The sequence below is a fragment of the Furipterus horrens genome, unplaced genomic scaffold, assembly GCF_987537825.1.
Source record: "Furipterus horrens unplaced genomic scaffold, mFurHor1.1.pri manual_scaffold_17, whole genome shotgun sequence".
Lineage (NCBI taxonomy): Eukaryota > Metazoa > Chordata > Mammalia > Chiroptera > Furipteridae > Furipterus > Furipterus horrens.
Window position 1 is genome coordinate 67,107,055 of NW_028327187.1, and position 16,188 is coordinate 67,123,242.

A 16,188-nucleotide genomic window follows, 5' to 3' on the forward strand; every position below is an offset into this window, starting at 1 on the left:
GTATGTCCAGGAACCGCCATCTCTGTTTCTGCCTGCTATGACAATGCCACTGAACTATCTCACACAATGAACGCCATCACCACAGGCACAGAGAGGAGAACGTTCTATCTTGTGTTATAAGTGCTAGAAATGTTCATGTTATCTCTGTTTCAAAGAATGATTCTTTAGTACAGAGGATTTATAGGCTAGGCCTCTTTGAATACACAATATTTTCTGAGTTTCACAGTGAATTACAAAGAAACAAAATAGGGAACAAATGTGAACGGTGAAATCTCACATATTTCCTTTAGTGTGTCACCTGTAGCACACTACCCAGAAGACTCTAGCGTTCCTGGAAACAGTGTTTCCTCTTTAGACTACTGTATGAACTCAAAAGTTCTCTGAAGCAAGCAATGCAGCAAAACAACAACGGCACAAAGAGGGCCTAATTCCATCTGTTGAAATCGTTTGATAATATGTAAATGTTGGTTAGAATGTTCAATGTGCATTTCTTCTATTTTGTTGGAAACAGTTGCTGGCCTCTATCGGAATACAGTTTTTCTGAGTCAAAAAGTAAGGGCAACAGGAACTTTCACAAAGACATAAATGAGAACAAGATAGCGTCTAATACTTTCAGTTCAAAGACCTACATCTGTACTTTCAGTAGTATATGCGTTACTCTCCACCGAGAACAAGGTATGTCCAGGAACCGCCATCCCTGCTTCTGCCTGCTATGGCAATGCCACCGGTGACTATCGCACACACTGAACGCCATCACCACAGGCACAGAGAGGAGAAGGTTCTATTTTGTGTTATCAGTGTTTGAAATGTTCATGTTCTCTCTGTTTCAAAGAATGATTCCTTAGTACAGAGAATTGACAGGCTAGGCCTCTTTGAAAACACAGTATTTTCTGAGTTTCACAGTGAATTACAAAGAAACAAAATAGGGAACAAATGTGAACGGTGAAATCTCACGTATTTCCTTTAGTGTGTCACCTGTAAAACACTACCCAGAAGACTCTAGCGTTCCTGGAAACAGTGTTTCTTTTTTAGTCTACTGTATGAACTCGAAAGTTCTCTGAAGCAAGCAATGCAGCAAAACAACAACAGCACAGAGACGCCTAATTCCATCTGTTGAAATCGTATGATAATAAGTATATATTGGTTAGAATGTTCAATGCGCATTTCTTCTATTTTGTTGGAAACAGTTGCTGGCCTCTATCAGAACACAGTTTTTCTGAGTCAACAGGTTAGGGCAACAGGAACTTTTAGAAAGCCATACATGAGAACAAGATAGCGTCTAATACCTTCAGTTCAAAGACCTACATGTGTACTTGCAGTAGTATATGCGTTACTCTCCACCGAAAACAAGTATGTCCAGGAACCGCCATCTCTGTTTCTGCCTGCTATGACAATGCCACTGGTGACTATCTCACACAATGAACGCCATCACCACAGGCACAGAGAGGAGAACGTTCTATCTTGTGTTATAAGTGCTAGAAATGTTCATGTTATCTCTGTTTCAAAGAATGATTCTTTAGTACAGAGAATTTATAGCATAGGCCTCTTTGAAAACACTGTATTTTCTGAGTTTCACAGTGAATTACAAAGAAACAAAATAGGGAACAAATGTGAACGGTGAAATCTGACGTATTTCCTTTAGTGTGTCACCTGTAAAACACTACCCAGAAGACTCTAGCGTTCCTGGAAACAGTGTTTCTTTTTTAGTCTACTGTATGAACTCGAAAGTTCTCTGAAGCAAGCAATGCAGCAAAACAACAACAGCACAGAGACGCCTAATTCCATCTGTTGAAATCGTTTGATAATATGTAAATGTTGGTTAGAATGTTCAATGTGCATTACTTCTATTTTGTTGGAAACAGTTGCTGGCCTCTATCAGAACACAGTTTTTCTGAGTCAACAGGTTAGGGCAACAGGAACTTTTAGAAAGCCATACATGAGAACAAGATAGCGTCTAATACCTTCAGTTCAAAGACCTACATGTGTACTTGCAGTAGTATATGCGTTACTCTCCACCGAAAACAAGTATGTCCAGGAACCGCCATCTCTGTTTCTGCCTGCTATGACAATGCCACTGGTGACTATCTCACACAATGAACGCCATCACCACAGGCACAGAGAGGAGAACGTTCTATCTTGTGTTATAAGTGCTAGAAATGTTCATGTTATCTCTGTTTCAAAGAATGATTCTTTAGTACAGAGAATTTATAGCATAGGCCTCTTTGAAAACACTGTATTTTCTGAGTTTCACAGTGAATTACAAAGAAACAAAATAGGGAACAAATGTGAACGGTGAAATCTGACGTATTTCCTTTAGTGTGTCACCTGTAGCACACTACCCAGAAGACTCTAGCGTTCCTGGAAACAGTGTTTCTTTTTTAGTCTACTGTATGAACTCGAAAGTTCTCTGAAGCAAGCAATGCAGCAAAACAACAACAGCACAGAGACGCCTAATTCCATCTTTTGAAATCGTATGATAATAAGTATATATTGGTTAGAATGTTCAATGCGCATTTCTTCTATTTTGTTGGAAACAGTTGCTGGCCTCTATCAGAACACAGTTTTTCTGAGTCAACAGGTTAGGGCAACAGGAACTTTTAGAAAGCCATACATGAGAACAAGATAGCGTCTAATACCTTCAGTTCAAAGACCTACATGTGTACTTGCAGTAGTATATGCGTTACTCTCCACCGAAAACAAGTATGTCCAGGAACCGCCATCTCTGTTTCTCCCTGCTATGACAATGCCACTGGTGACTATCTCACACAATGAACGCCATCACCACAGGCACAGAGAGGAGAACGTTCTATCTTGTGTTATAAGTGCTAGAAATGTTCATGTTATCTCTGTTTCAAAGAATGATTCTTTAGTACAGAGAATTTATAGCATAGGCCTCTTTGAAAACACTGTATTTTCTGAGTTTCACAGTGAATTACAAAGAAACAAAATAGGGAACAAATGTGAACGGTGAAATCTGACGTATTTCCTTTAGTGTGTCACCTGTAAAACACTACCCAGAAGACTCTAGCGTTCCTGGAAACAGTGTTTCTTTTTTAGTCTACTGTATGAACTCGAAAGTTCTCTGAAGCAAGCAATGCAGCAAAACAACAACAGCACAGAGACGCCTAATTCCATCTGTTGAAATCGTTTGATAATATGTAAATGTTGGTTAGAATGTTCAATGTGCATTACTTCTATTTTGTTGGAAACAGTTGCTGGCCTCTATCAGAACACAGTTTTTCTGAGTCAACAGGTTAGGGCAACAGGAACTTTTAGAAAGACATACATGAGAACAAGATAGCGTCTAATAGCTTCAGTTCAAAGACCTACATGAGTACTTTCAGTAGTATATGTGTTACTCTCCACCGAAAAAAGATATGTCCAGGAACCGCCATCTCTTCTTCTGCCTGCTATGGCAATGCCACCGGGGACTATCTCACACACTGAACGCCATCACCACAGGCACAGAGAGCAGAAAGTTCTATCTTGTGTTATAAGTGCTAGAAATGTTCATGTTCTCTCTGCTTCAAAGAATGATTCTTTAGTACAGAGGATTTATAGGCTAGGCCTCTTTGAATACACAATATTTTCTGAGTTTCACAGTGAATTACAAAGAAACAAAATAGGGAACAAATGTGAACGGTGAAATCTCACATATTTCCTTTAGTGTGTCACCTGCAGCACACTACCCAGAAGACTGTAGTGTTCCTGGAAACAGTGTTTCCTCTTTAGACTACTGTATGAACTCAAAAGTTCTCTGAAGCAAGCAATGCAGCAAAACAACAACGGCACAAAGAGGGCCTAATTCCATCTGTTGAAATCGTTTGATAATATGTAAATGTTGGTTAGAATGTTCAATGTGCATTTCTTCTATTTTGTTGGAAACAGTTGCTGGCCTCTATCAGAACACAGTTTTTCTGAGTCAACAGTTTAGGGCAACAGGAACTTTTAGAAAGACATACATGAGAACAAGATAGCGTCTAATAGCTTCAGTTCAAAGACCTACATGAGTACTTTCAGTAGTATATGTGTTACTCTCCACCGAAAAAAGATATGTCCAGGAACCGCCATCTCTTCTTCTGCCTGCTATGGCAATGCCACCGGGGACTATCTCACACACTGAACGCCATCACCACAGGCACAGAGAGCAGAAAGTTCTATCTTTTGTTATAAGTGCTAGAAATGTTCATGTTCTCTCTGCTTCAAAGAATGATTCTTTAGTACAGAGGATTTATAGGCTAGGCCTCTTTGAATACACAATATTTTCTGAGTTTCACAGTGAATTACAAAGAAACAAAATAGGGAACAAATGTGAACGGTGAAATCTCACATATTTCCTTTAGTGTGTCACCTGCAGCACACTACCCAGAAGACTCTAGCGTTCCTGGAAACAGTGTTTCCTCTTTAGACTACTGTATGAACTCAAAAGTTCTCTGAAGCAAGCAATGCAGCAAAACAACAACGGCACAAAGAGGGCCTAATTCCATCTGTTGAAATCGTTTGATAATATGTAAATGTTGGTTAGAATGTTCAATGTGCATTTCTTCTATTTTGTTGGAAACAGTTGCTGGCCTCTATCAGAACACAGTTTTTCTGAGTCAACAGGTTAGGGCAATAGGAACTTTTAGAAAGCCATACATGAGAACAAGATAGCGTCTAATACCTTCAGTTCAAAGACCTACATGTGTACTTGCAGTAGTATATGCGTTACTCTCCACCGAAAACAAGTATGTCCAGGAACCGCCATCTCTGTTTCTGCCTGCTATGACAATGCCACTGAACTATCTCACACAATGAACGCCATCACCACAGGCACAGAGAGGAGAACGTTCTATCTTGTGTTATAAGTGCTAGAAATGTTCATGTTATCTCTGTTTCAAAGAATGATTCTTTAGTACAGAGAATTTATAGCATAAGCCTCTTTGAAAACACTGTATTTTCTGAGTTTCACAGTGAATTACAAAGAAACAAAATAGGGAACAAATGTGAACGGTGAAATCTCACATATTTCCTTTAGTGTGTCACCTGTAGCACACTACCCAGAAGACTCTAGCGTTCCTGGAAACAGTGTTTCCTCTTTAGACTACTGTATGAACTCAAAAGTTCTCTGAAGCAAGCAATGCAGCAAAACAACAACGGCACAAAGAGGGCCTAATTCCATCTGTTGAAATCGTTTGATAATATGTAAATGTTGGTTAGAATGTTCAATGTGCATTACTTCTATTTTGTTGGAAACAGTTGCTGACCTCTATCGGAATACAGTTTTTCTGAGTCAAAAAGTAAGGGCAACAGGAACTTTCACAAAGACATAAATGAGAACAAGATAGCGTCTAATACTTTCAGTTCAAAGACCTACATCTGTACTTTCAGTAGTATATGCGCTACTCTCCACCGACAGCAAGGTATGTCCAGGAACCGCCATCTCTGCTTCTGCCTGCTATGGCAATGCCACCGGTGACTATCTCACACACTGAACGCCATCACCACAGGCACAGAGAGGAGAAGGTTCTATTTTGTGTTATCAGTGCTTGAAATGTTCAGGTTCTCTCTGTTTCAAAGAATGATTCCTTAGTACATAGAATTGACAGGCTAGGCCTCTTTGAAAACACAGTATTTTCTGAGTTTCACAGTGAATTACAAAGAAACGAAATAGGGAACAAATGTGAACGGTGAAATCTCACATAATTCCTTCAGTGTGTCGCCTGTAGCACACTACCCAGAAGACTCTAGCGTTCCTGGAAACAGTGTTTCCTCTTTAGTCTATTGTATGAACTCGAAAGTTCTCTGAAGCAAACAATGCAGCAGGACAACAACGGCACAGCAAGGGCGTAATTTCATCTGTTGAAATCGTTTCATAATATGTATATGTTGGTTAGAATGTTCAATGTGCATTTCTACCTTTTATTTCGTTGGAAGCCGGTGCTGGCCTCTATCGGAACACAGTTTTTCTGAGTTTACAAGTAAGGGCAACAGGAACTTCTTTTAGAAAGACATGCATGAGAACAAGAGATAGCGTCTAATACCTTCAGTTCAAAGACCTACATCTGTACTTTAAGTTCTTCCTTCTATTTCGTTGGAAACGGGTGCTGGCCTCTATAGGAACACAGTTTTTCTGAGTTTACAAGTAAGGGCAACAGGAACTTCTTTTAGAAAGACATGCATGAGAAGAAGAGATAGCGTCTAATACCTTCAGTTCAAAGACCTACATCTCTAATTTCAGTAGTATATGCGTTACTCTCCACCGAGAACAAAGTATGTCCAGGAACCGCCATCTCTTCTTCTGCCTGCTATGGCAATGCCACCGGTGACTATCTCACACACTGAACGCCATCACCACAGGCACAGAGAGGAGAAAGTTCTATCTTGTGTTATAAGTGCTAGAAATGTTCATGTTCTCTCTGTTTCAAAGAATGATTCTTTAGTACAGAGAACTGACAGGCTAGGCCTCTTTGAAAACACAGTATTTTCTGAGTTTCACAGTGAATTACAAAGAAACGAAATAGGGAACAAATGTAACGGTGAAATCTGACATATTTCCTTCAGTGTGTCGCCTGTAGCACACTACCCAGAAGACTCTAGCGTTCCTGGAGGCAGTGTTTCCTCTTTAGTCTATTGTATGAACTCGAAAGTTCTCTGAAGCAAACAATGCAGCAGGACAACAACGGCACAGCAAGGGCCTAATTCCATCTGTTGAAATCGTTTGATAATATGTATATGTTGGTTAGAATGTTCAATGTGCATTTTTTCTATTTTTGTTGGAAACAGTTGCTGGCCTCTATCAGAACACAGTTTTTCTGAGTCAACAGGTTAGGGCAACAGGAACTTTTAGAAAGCCATACATGAGAACAAGATAGCGTCTAATACCTTCAGTTCAAAGACCTACATGTGTACTTGCAGTAGTATATGCGTTACTCTCCACCGAAAACAAGTATGTCCAGGAACCGCCATCTCTGCTTCTGCCTGCTATGACAAAGCCACTGGTGACTATCTCACACAATGAACGCCATCACCACAGGCACAGAGAGGAGAACGTTCTATCTTGTGTTATAAGTGCTAGAAATGTTCATGTTATCTCTGTTTCAAAGAATGATTCTTTAGTACAGAGAATTTATAGCATAGGCCTCTTTGAAAACACTGTATTTTCTGAGTTTCACAGTGAATTACAAAGAAACAAAATAGGGAACAAATGTGAACGGTGAAATCTGACGTATTTCCTTTAGTGTGTCACCTGTAAAACACTACCCAGAAGACTCTAGCGTTCCTGGAAACAGTGTTTCTTTTTTAGTCTACCGTATGAACTCGAAAGTTCTCTGAAGCAAGCAATGCAGCAAAACAACAACAGCACAGAGACGCCTAATTCCATCTGTTGAAATCGTTTGATAATATGTAAATGTTGGTTAGAATGTTCAATGTGCATTACTTCTATTTTGTTGGAAACAGTTGCTGGCCTCTATCAGAACACAGTTTTTCTGAGTCAACAGGTTAGGGCAACAGGAACTTTTAGAAAGCCATACATGAGAACAAGATAGCGTCTAATACCTTCAGTTCAAAGACCTACATGTGTACTTGCAGTAGTATATGCGTTACTCTCCACCGAAAACAAGTATGTCCAGGAACCGCCATCTCTGTTTCTGCCTGCTATGACAATGCCACTGGTGACTATCTCACACAATGAACGCCATCACCACAGGCACAGAGAGGAGAACGTTCTATCTTGTGTTATAAGTGCTAGAAATGTTCATGTTATCTCTGTTTCAAAGAATGATTCTTTAGTACAGAGAATTTATAGCATAGGCCTCTTTGAAAACACTGTATTTTCTGAGTTTCACAGTGAATTACAAAGAAACAAAATAGGGAACAAATGTGAACGGTGAAATCTGACGTATTTCCTTTAGTGTGTCACCTGTAAAACACTACCCAGAAGACTCTAGCGTTCCTGGAAACAGTGTTTCTTTTTTAGTCTACTGTATGAACTCGAAAGTTCTCTGAAGCAAGCAATGCAGCAAAACAACAACAGCACAGAGACGCCTAATTCCATCTGTTGAAATCGTTTGATAATATGTAAATGTTGGTTAGAATGTTCAATGTGCATTTCTTCTATTTTGTTGGAAACAGTTGCTGGCCTCTATCAGAACACAGTTTTTCTGAGTCAACAGGTTAGGGCAACAGGAACTTTTAGAAAGACATACATGAGAACAAGATAGCGTCTAATAGCTTCAGTTCAAAGACCTACATGAGTACTTTCAGTAGTATATGTGTTACTCTCCACCGAAAAAAGATATGTCCAGGAACCGCCATCTCTTCTTCTGCCTGCTATGACAATGCCACCGGGGACTATCTCACACAATGAACGCCATCACCACAGGCACAGAGAGCAGAAAGTTCTATCTTGTGTTATAAGTGCTAGAAATGTTCATGTTCTCTCTGCTTCAAAGAATGATTCTTTAATACAGAGGATTTATAGGCTAGGCCTCTTTGAATACACAATATTTTCTGAGTTTCACAGTGAATTACAAAGAAACAAAATAGGGAACAAATGTGAACGGTGAAATCTCACATATTTCCTTTAGTGTGTCACCTGTAGCACACTACCCAGAAGACTCTAGCGTTCCTGGAAACATTGTTTCCTCTTTAGACTACTGTATGAACTCAAAAGTTCTCTGAAGCAAGCAATGCAGCAAAACAACAACGGCACAAAGAGGGCCTAATTCCATCTGTTGAAATCGTTTGATAATATGTAAATGTTGGTTAGAATGTTCAATGTGCATTTCTTCTATTTTGTTGGAAACAGTTGCTGGCCTCTATCGGAATACAGTTTTTCTGAGTCAAAAAGTAAGGGCAACAGGAACTTTCACAAAGACATAAATGAGAACAAGATAGCGTCTAATACTTTCAGTTCAAAGACCTACATCTGTACTTTCAGTAGTATATGCGCTACTCTCCACCGAGAACAAGGTATGTCCAGGAACCGCCATCTCTGCTTCTGCCTGCTATGGCAATGCCACCGGTGACTATCGCACACACTGAACGCCATCACCACAGGCACAGAGAGGAGAAGGTTCTATTTTGTGTTATCAGTGTTTGAAATGTTCATGTTCTCTCTGTTTCAAAGAATGATTCCTTAGTACAGAGAATTGACAGGCTAGGCCTCTTTGAAAACACAGTATTTTCTGAGTTTCACAGTGAATTACAAAGAAACGAAATAGGGAACAAATGTGAATGGTGAAATCTCACATAATTCCTTCAGTGTGTCGCCTGTAGCACACTACCCAGAAGACTCTAGCGTTCCTGGAAACAGTGTTTCCTCTTTAGTCTATTGTATGAACTCGAAAGTTCTCTGAAGCAAACAATGCAGCAGGACAACAACGGCACAGCAAGGGCCTAATTTCATCTGTTGAAATCGTTTCATAATATGTATATGTTGGTTAGAATGTTCAATGTGCATTTCTACCTTTTATTTCGTTGGAAGAAGGTGCTGGCCTCTATCGGAACACAGTTTTTCTGAGTTTACAAGTAAGGGCAACAGGAACTTCTTTTAGAAAGACATACATGAGAAGAAGAGATAGCGTCTAATACCTTCAGTTCAAAGACCTACATCTGTACTTTAAGTTCTTCCTTCTATTTCGTTGGAAACGGGTGCTGACCTCTATAGGAACACAGTTTTTCTGAGTTTACAAGTAAGGGCAACAGGAACTTCTTTTAGAAAGACATGCATGAGAAGAAGAGATAGCGTCTAATACCTTCAGTTCAAAGACCTACATCTGTAATTTCAGTAGTATATGCGTTACTCTCCACCGAGAACAAAGTATGTCCAGGAACCGCCATCTCTTCTTCTGCCTGCTATGGCAATGCCACCGGTGACTATCTCACACACTGAACGCCATCACCACAGGCACAGAGAGGAGAAAGTTCTATCTTGTGTTATAAGTGCTAGAAATGTTCATGTTATCTCTGTTTCAAAGAATGATTCTTTAGTACAGAGAACTGACAGGCTAGGCCTCTTTGAAAACACAGTATTTTCTGAGTTTCACAGTGAATTACAAAGAAACGAAATAGGGAACAAATGTAACGGTGAAATCTGACATATTTCCTTCAGTGTGTCGCCTGTAGCACACTACCCAGAAGACTCTAGCGTTCCTGGAGGCAGTGTTTCCTCTTTAGTCTATTGTATGAACTCGAAAGTTCTCTGAAGCAAACAATGCAGCAGGACAACAACGGCACAGCAAGGGCCTAATTCCATCTGTTGAAATCGTTTGATAATATGTATATGTTGGTTAGAATGTTCAATGTGCATTTTTTCTATTTTTGTTGGAAACAGTTGCTGGCCTCTATCAGAACACAGTTTTTCTGAGTCAACAGGTTAGGGCAACAGGAACTTTTAGAAAGCCATACATGAGAACAAGATAGCGTCTAATACCTTCAGTTCAAAGACCTACATGTGTACTTGCAGTAGTATATGCGTTACTCTCCACCGAAAACAAGTATGTCCAGGAACCGCCATCTCTGCTTCTGCCTGCTATGACAAAGCCACTGGTGACTATCTCACACAATGAACGCCATCACCACAGGCACAGAGAGGAGAACGTTCTATCTTGTGTTATAAGTGCTAGAAATGTTCATGTTATCTCTGTTTCAAAGAATGATTCTTTAGTACAGAGAATTTATAGCATAGGCCTCTTTGAAAACACTGTATTTTCTGAGTTTCACAGTGAATTACAAAGAAACAAAATAGGGAACAAATGTGAACGGTGAAATCTCACGTATTTCCTTTAGTGTGTCACCTGTAAAACACTACCCAGAAGACTCTAGCGTTCCTGGAAACAGTGTTTCTTTTTTAGTCTACTGTATGAACTCGAAAGTTCTCTGAAGCAAGCAATGCAGCAAAACAACAACGGCACAGAGACGCCTAATTCCATCTGTTGAAATCGTATGATAATAAGTATATATTGGTTAGAATGTTCAATGTGCATTTCTTCTATTTTGTTGGAAACAGTTGCTGGCCTCTATCAGAACACAGTTTTTGTGAGTCAACAGGTTAGGGCAACAGGAACTTTTAGAAAGACATACATGAGAACAAGATAGCGTCTAATAGCTTCAGTTCAAAGACCTACATGAGTACTTTCAGTAGTATATGTGTTACTCTCCACCGAAAAAAGATATGTCCAGGAACCGCCATCTCTTCTTCTGCCTGCTATGGCAATGCCACCGGGGACTATCTCACACACTGAACGCCATCACCACAGGCACAGAGAGCAGAAAGTTCTATCTTGTGTTATAAGTGCTAGAAATGTTCATGTTCTCTCTGCTTCAAAGAATGATTCTTTAGTACAGAGGATTTATAGGCTAGGCCTCTTTGAATACACAATATTTATTGAGTTTCACAGTGAATTACAAAGAAACAAAATAGGGAACAAATGTGAACGGTGAAATCTCACATATTTCCTTTAGTGTGTCACCTGCAGCACACTACCCAGAAGACTCTAGCGTTCCTGGAAACAGTGTTTCCTCTTTAGACTACTGTATGAACTCAAAAGTTCTCTGAAGCAAGCAATGCAGCAAAGCAACAACGGCACAAAGAGGGCCTAATTCCATCTGTTGAAATCGTTTGATAATATGTAAATGTTGGTTAGAATGTTCAATGTGCATTTCTTCTATTTTGTTGGAAACAGTTGCTGGCCTCTATCAGAACACAGTTTTTCTGAGTCAACAGGTTAGGGCAACAGGAACTTTTAGAAAGCCATACATGAGAACAAGATAGCGTCTAATACCTTCAGTTCAAAGACCTACATGTGTACTTGCAGTAGTATATGCGTTACTCTCCACCGAAAACAAGTATGTCCAGGAACCGCCATCTCTGCTTCTGCCTGCTATGACAAAGCCACTGGTGACTATCTCACACAATGAACGCCATCACCACAGGCACAGAGAGGAGAACGTTCTATCTTGTGTTATAAGTGCTAGAAATGTTCATGTTATCTCTGTTTCAAAGAATGATTCTTTAGTACAGAGAATTTATAGCATAGGCCTCTTTGAAAACACTGTATTTTCTGAGTTTCACAGTGAATTACAAAGAAACAAAATAGGGAACAAATGTGAACGGTGAAATCTCACGTATTTCCTTTAGTGTGTCACCTGTAAAACACTACCCAGAAGACTCTAGCGTTCCTGGAAACAGTGTTTCTTTTTTAGTCTACTGTATGAACTCGAAAGTTCTCTGAAGCAAGCAATGCAGCAAAACAACAACGGCACAGAGACGCCTAATTCCATCTGTTGAAATCGTATGATAATAAGTATATATTGGTTAGAATGTTCAATGTGCATTTCTTCTATTTTGTTGGAAACAGTTGCTGGCCTCTATCAGAACACAGTTTTTCTGAGTCAACAGGTTAGGGCAACAGGAACTTTTAGAAAGACATACATGAGAACAAGATAGCGTCTAATAGCTTCAGTTCAAAGACCTACATGAGTACTTTCAGTAGTATATGTGTTACTCTCCACCGAAAAAAGATATGTCCAGGAACCGCCATCTCTTCTTCTGCCTGCTATGGCAATGCCACCGGGGACTATCTCACACACTGAACGCCATCACCACAGGCACAGAGAGCAGAAAGTTCTATCTTGTGTTATAAGTGCTAGAAATGTTCATGTTCTCTCTGCTTCAAAGAATGATTCTTTAGTACAGAGGATTTATAGGCTAGGCCTCTTTGAATACACAATATTTTCTGAGTTTCACAGTGAATTACAAAGAAACAAAATAGGGAACAAATGTGAACGGTGAAATCTCACATATTTCCTTTAGTGTGTCACCTGCAGCACACTACCCAGAAGACTCTAGCGTTCCTGGAAACAGTGTTTCCTCTTTAGACTACTGTATGAACTCAAAAGTTCTCTGAAGCAAGCAATGCAGCAAAACAACAACGGCACAAAGAGGGCCTAATTCCATCTGTTGAAATCGTTTGATAATATGTAAATGTTGGTTAGAATGTTCAATGTGCATTTCTTCTATTTTGTTGGAAACAGTTGCTGGCCTCTATCAGAACACAGTTTTTCTGAGTTTACAAGTAAGGGCAACAGGAACTTCTTTTAGAAAGACATGCATGAGAAGAAGAGATAGCGTCTAATACCTTCAGTTCAAAGACCTACATCTCTAATTTCAGTAGTATATGCGTTACTCTCCACCGAGAACAAAGTATGTCCAGGAACCGCCATCTCTTCTTCTGCCTGCTATGGCAATGCCACCGGTGACTATCTCACACACTGAACGCCATCACCACAGGCACAGAGAGGAGAAAGTTCTATCTTTTGTTATAAGTGCTAGAAATGTTCATGTTCTCTCTGTTTCAAAGAATGATTCTTTAGTACAGAGAACTGACAGGCTAGGCCTCTTTGAAAAAACAGTATTTTCTGAGTTTCACAGTGAATTACAAAGAAACGAAATAGGGAACAAATGTAACGGTGAAATCTGACATATTTCCTTCAGTGTGTCGCCTGTAGCACACTACCCAGAAGACTCTAGCGTTCCTGGAGGCAGTGTTTCCTCTTTAGTCTATTGTATGAACTCGAAAGTTCTCTGAAGCAAACAATGCAGCAGGACAACAACGGCACAGCAAGGGCCTAATTCCATCTGTTGAAATCGTTTGATAATATGTATATGTTGGTTAGAATGTTCAATGTGCATTTTTTCTATTTTTGTTGGAAACAGTTGCTGGCCTCTATCAGAACACAGTTTTTCTGAGTCAACAGGTTAGGGCAACAGGAACTTTTAGAAAGCCATACATGAGAACAAGATAGCGTCTAATACCTTCAGTTCAAAGACCTACATGTGTACTTGCAGTAGTATATGCGTTACTCTCCACCGAAAACAAGTATGTCCAGGAACCGCCATCTCTGCTTCTGCCTGCTATGACAAAGCCACTGGTGACTATCTCACACAATGAACGCCATCACCACAGGCACAGAGAGGAGAACGTTCTATCTTGTGTTATAAGTGCTAGAAATGTTCATGTTATCTCTGTTTCAAAGAATGATTCTTTAGTACAGAGAATTTATAGCATAGGCCTCTTTGAAAACACTGTATTTTCTGAGTTTCACAGTGAATTACAAAGAAACAAAATAGGGAACAAATGTGAACGGTGAAATCTCACGTATTTCCTTTAGTGTGTCACCTGTAAAACACTACCCAGAAGACTCTAGCGTTCCTGGAAACAGTGTTTCTTTTTTAGTCTACTGTATGAACTCGAAAGTTCTCTGAAGCAAGCAATGCAGCAAAACAACAACGGCACAGAGACGCCTAATTCCATCTGTTGAAATCGTATGATAATAAGTATATATTGGTTAGAATGTTCAATGTGCATTTCTTCTATTTTGTTGGAAACAGTTGCTGGCCTCTATCAGAACACAGTTTTTCTGAGTCAACAGGTTAGGGCAACAGGAACTTTTAGAAAGACATACATGAGAACAAGATAGCGTCTAATAGCTTCAGTTCAAAGACCTACATGAGTACTTTCAGTAGTATATGTGTTACTCTCCACCGAAAAAAGATATGTCCAGGAACCGCCATCTCTTCTTCTGCCTGCTATGGCAATGCCACCGGGGACTATCTCACACACTGAACGCCATCACCACAGGCACAGAGAGCAGAAAGTTCTATCTTGTGTTATAAGTGCTAGAAATGTTCATGTTCTCTCTGCTTCAAAGAATGATTCTTTAGTACAGAGGATTTATAGGCTAGGCCTCTTTGAATACACAATATTTTCTGAGTTTCACAGTGAATTACAAAGAAACAAAATAGGGAACAAATGTGAACGGTGAAATCTCACATATTTCCTTTAGTGTGTCACCTGCAGCACACTACCCAGAAGACTCTAGCGTTCCTGGAAACAGTGTTTCCTCTTTAGACTACTGTATGAACTCAAAAGTTCTCTGAAGCAAGCAATGCAGCAAAACAACAACGGCACAAAGAGGGCCTAATTCCATCTGTTGAAATCGTTTGATAATATGTAAATGTTGGTTAGAATGTTCAATGTGCATTTCTTCTATTTTGTTGGAAACAGTTGCTGGCCTCTATCAGAACACAGTTTTTCTGAGTTTACAAGTAAGGGCAACAGGAACTTCTTTTAGAAAGACATGCATGAGAAGAAGAGATAGCGTCTAATACCTTCAGTTCAAAGACCTACATCTCTAATTTCAGTAGTATATGCGTTACTCTCCACCGAGAACAAAGTATGTCCAGGAACCGCCATCTCTTCTTCTGCCTGCTATGGCAATGCCACCGGTGACTATCTCACACACTGAACGCCATCACCACAGGCACAGAGAGGAGAAAGTTCTATCTTTTGTTATAAGTGCTAGAAATGTTCATGTTCTCTCTGTTTCAAAGAATGATTCTTTAGTACAGAGAACTGACAGGCTAGGCCTCTTTGAAAAAACAGTATTTTCTGAGTTTCACAGTGAATTACAAAGAAACGAAATAGGGAACAAATGTAACGGTGAAATCTGACATATTTCCTTCAGTGTGTCGCCTGTAGCACACTACCCAGAAGACTCTAGCGTTCCTGGAGGCAGTGTTTCCTCTTTAGTCTATTGTATGAACTCGAAAGTTCTCTGAAGCAAACAATGCAGCAGGACAACAACGGCACAGCAAGGGCCTAATTCCATCTGTTGAAATCGTTTGATAATATGTATATGTTGGTTAGAATGTTCAATGTGCATTTTTTCTATTTTTGTTGGAAACAGTTGCTGGCCTCTATCAGAACACAGTTTTTCTGAGTCAACAGGTTAGGGCAACAGGAACTTTTAGAAAGCCATACATGAGAACAAGATAGCGTCTAATACCTTCAGTTCAAAGACCTACATGTGTACTTGCAGTAGTATATGCGTTACTCTCCACCGAAAACAAGTATGTCCAGGAACCGCCATCTCTGCTTCTGCCTGCTATGACAAAGCCACTGGTGACTATCTCACACAATGAACGCCATCACCACAGGCACAGAGAGGAGAACGTTCTATCTTGTGTTATAAGTGCTAGAAATGTTCATGTTATCTCTGTTTCAAAGAATGATTCTTTAGTACAGAGAATTTATAGCATAGGCCTCTTTGAAAACACTGTATTTTCTGAGTTTCACAGTGAATTACAAAGAAACAAAATAGGGAACAAATGTGAACGGTGAAATCTCACGTATTTCCTTT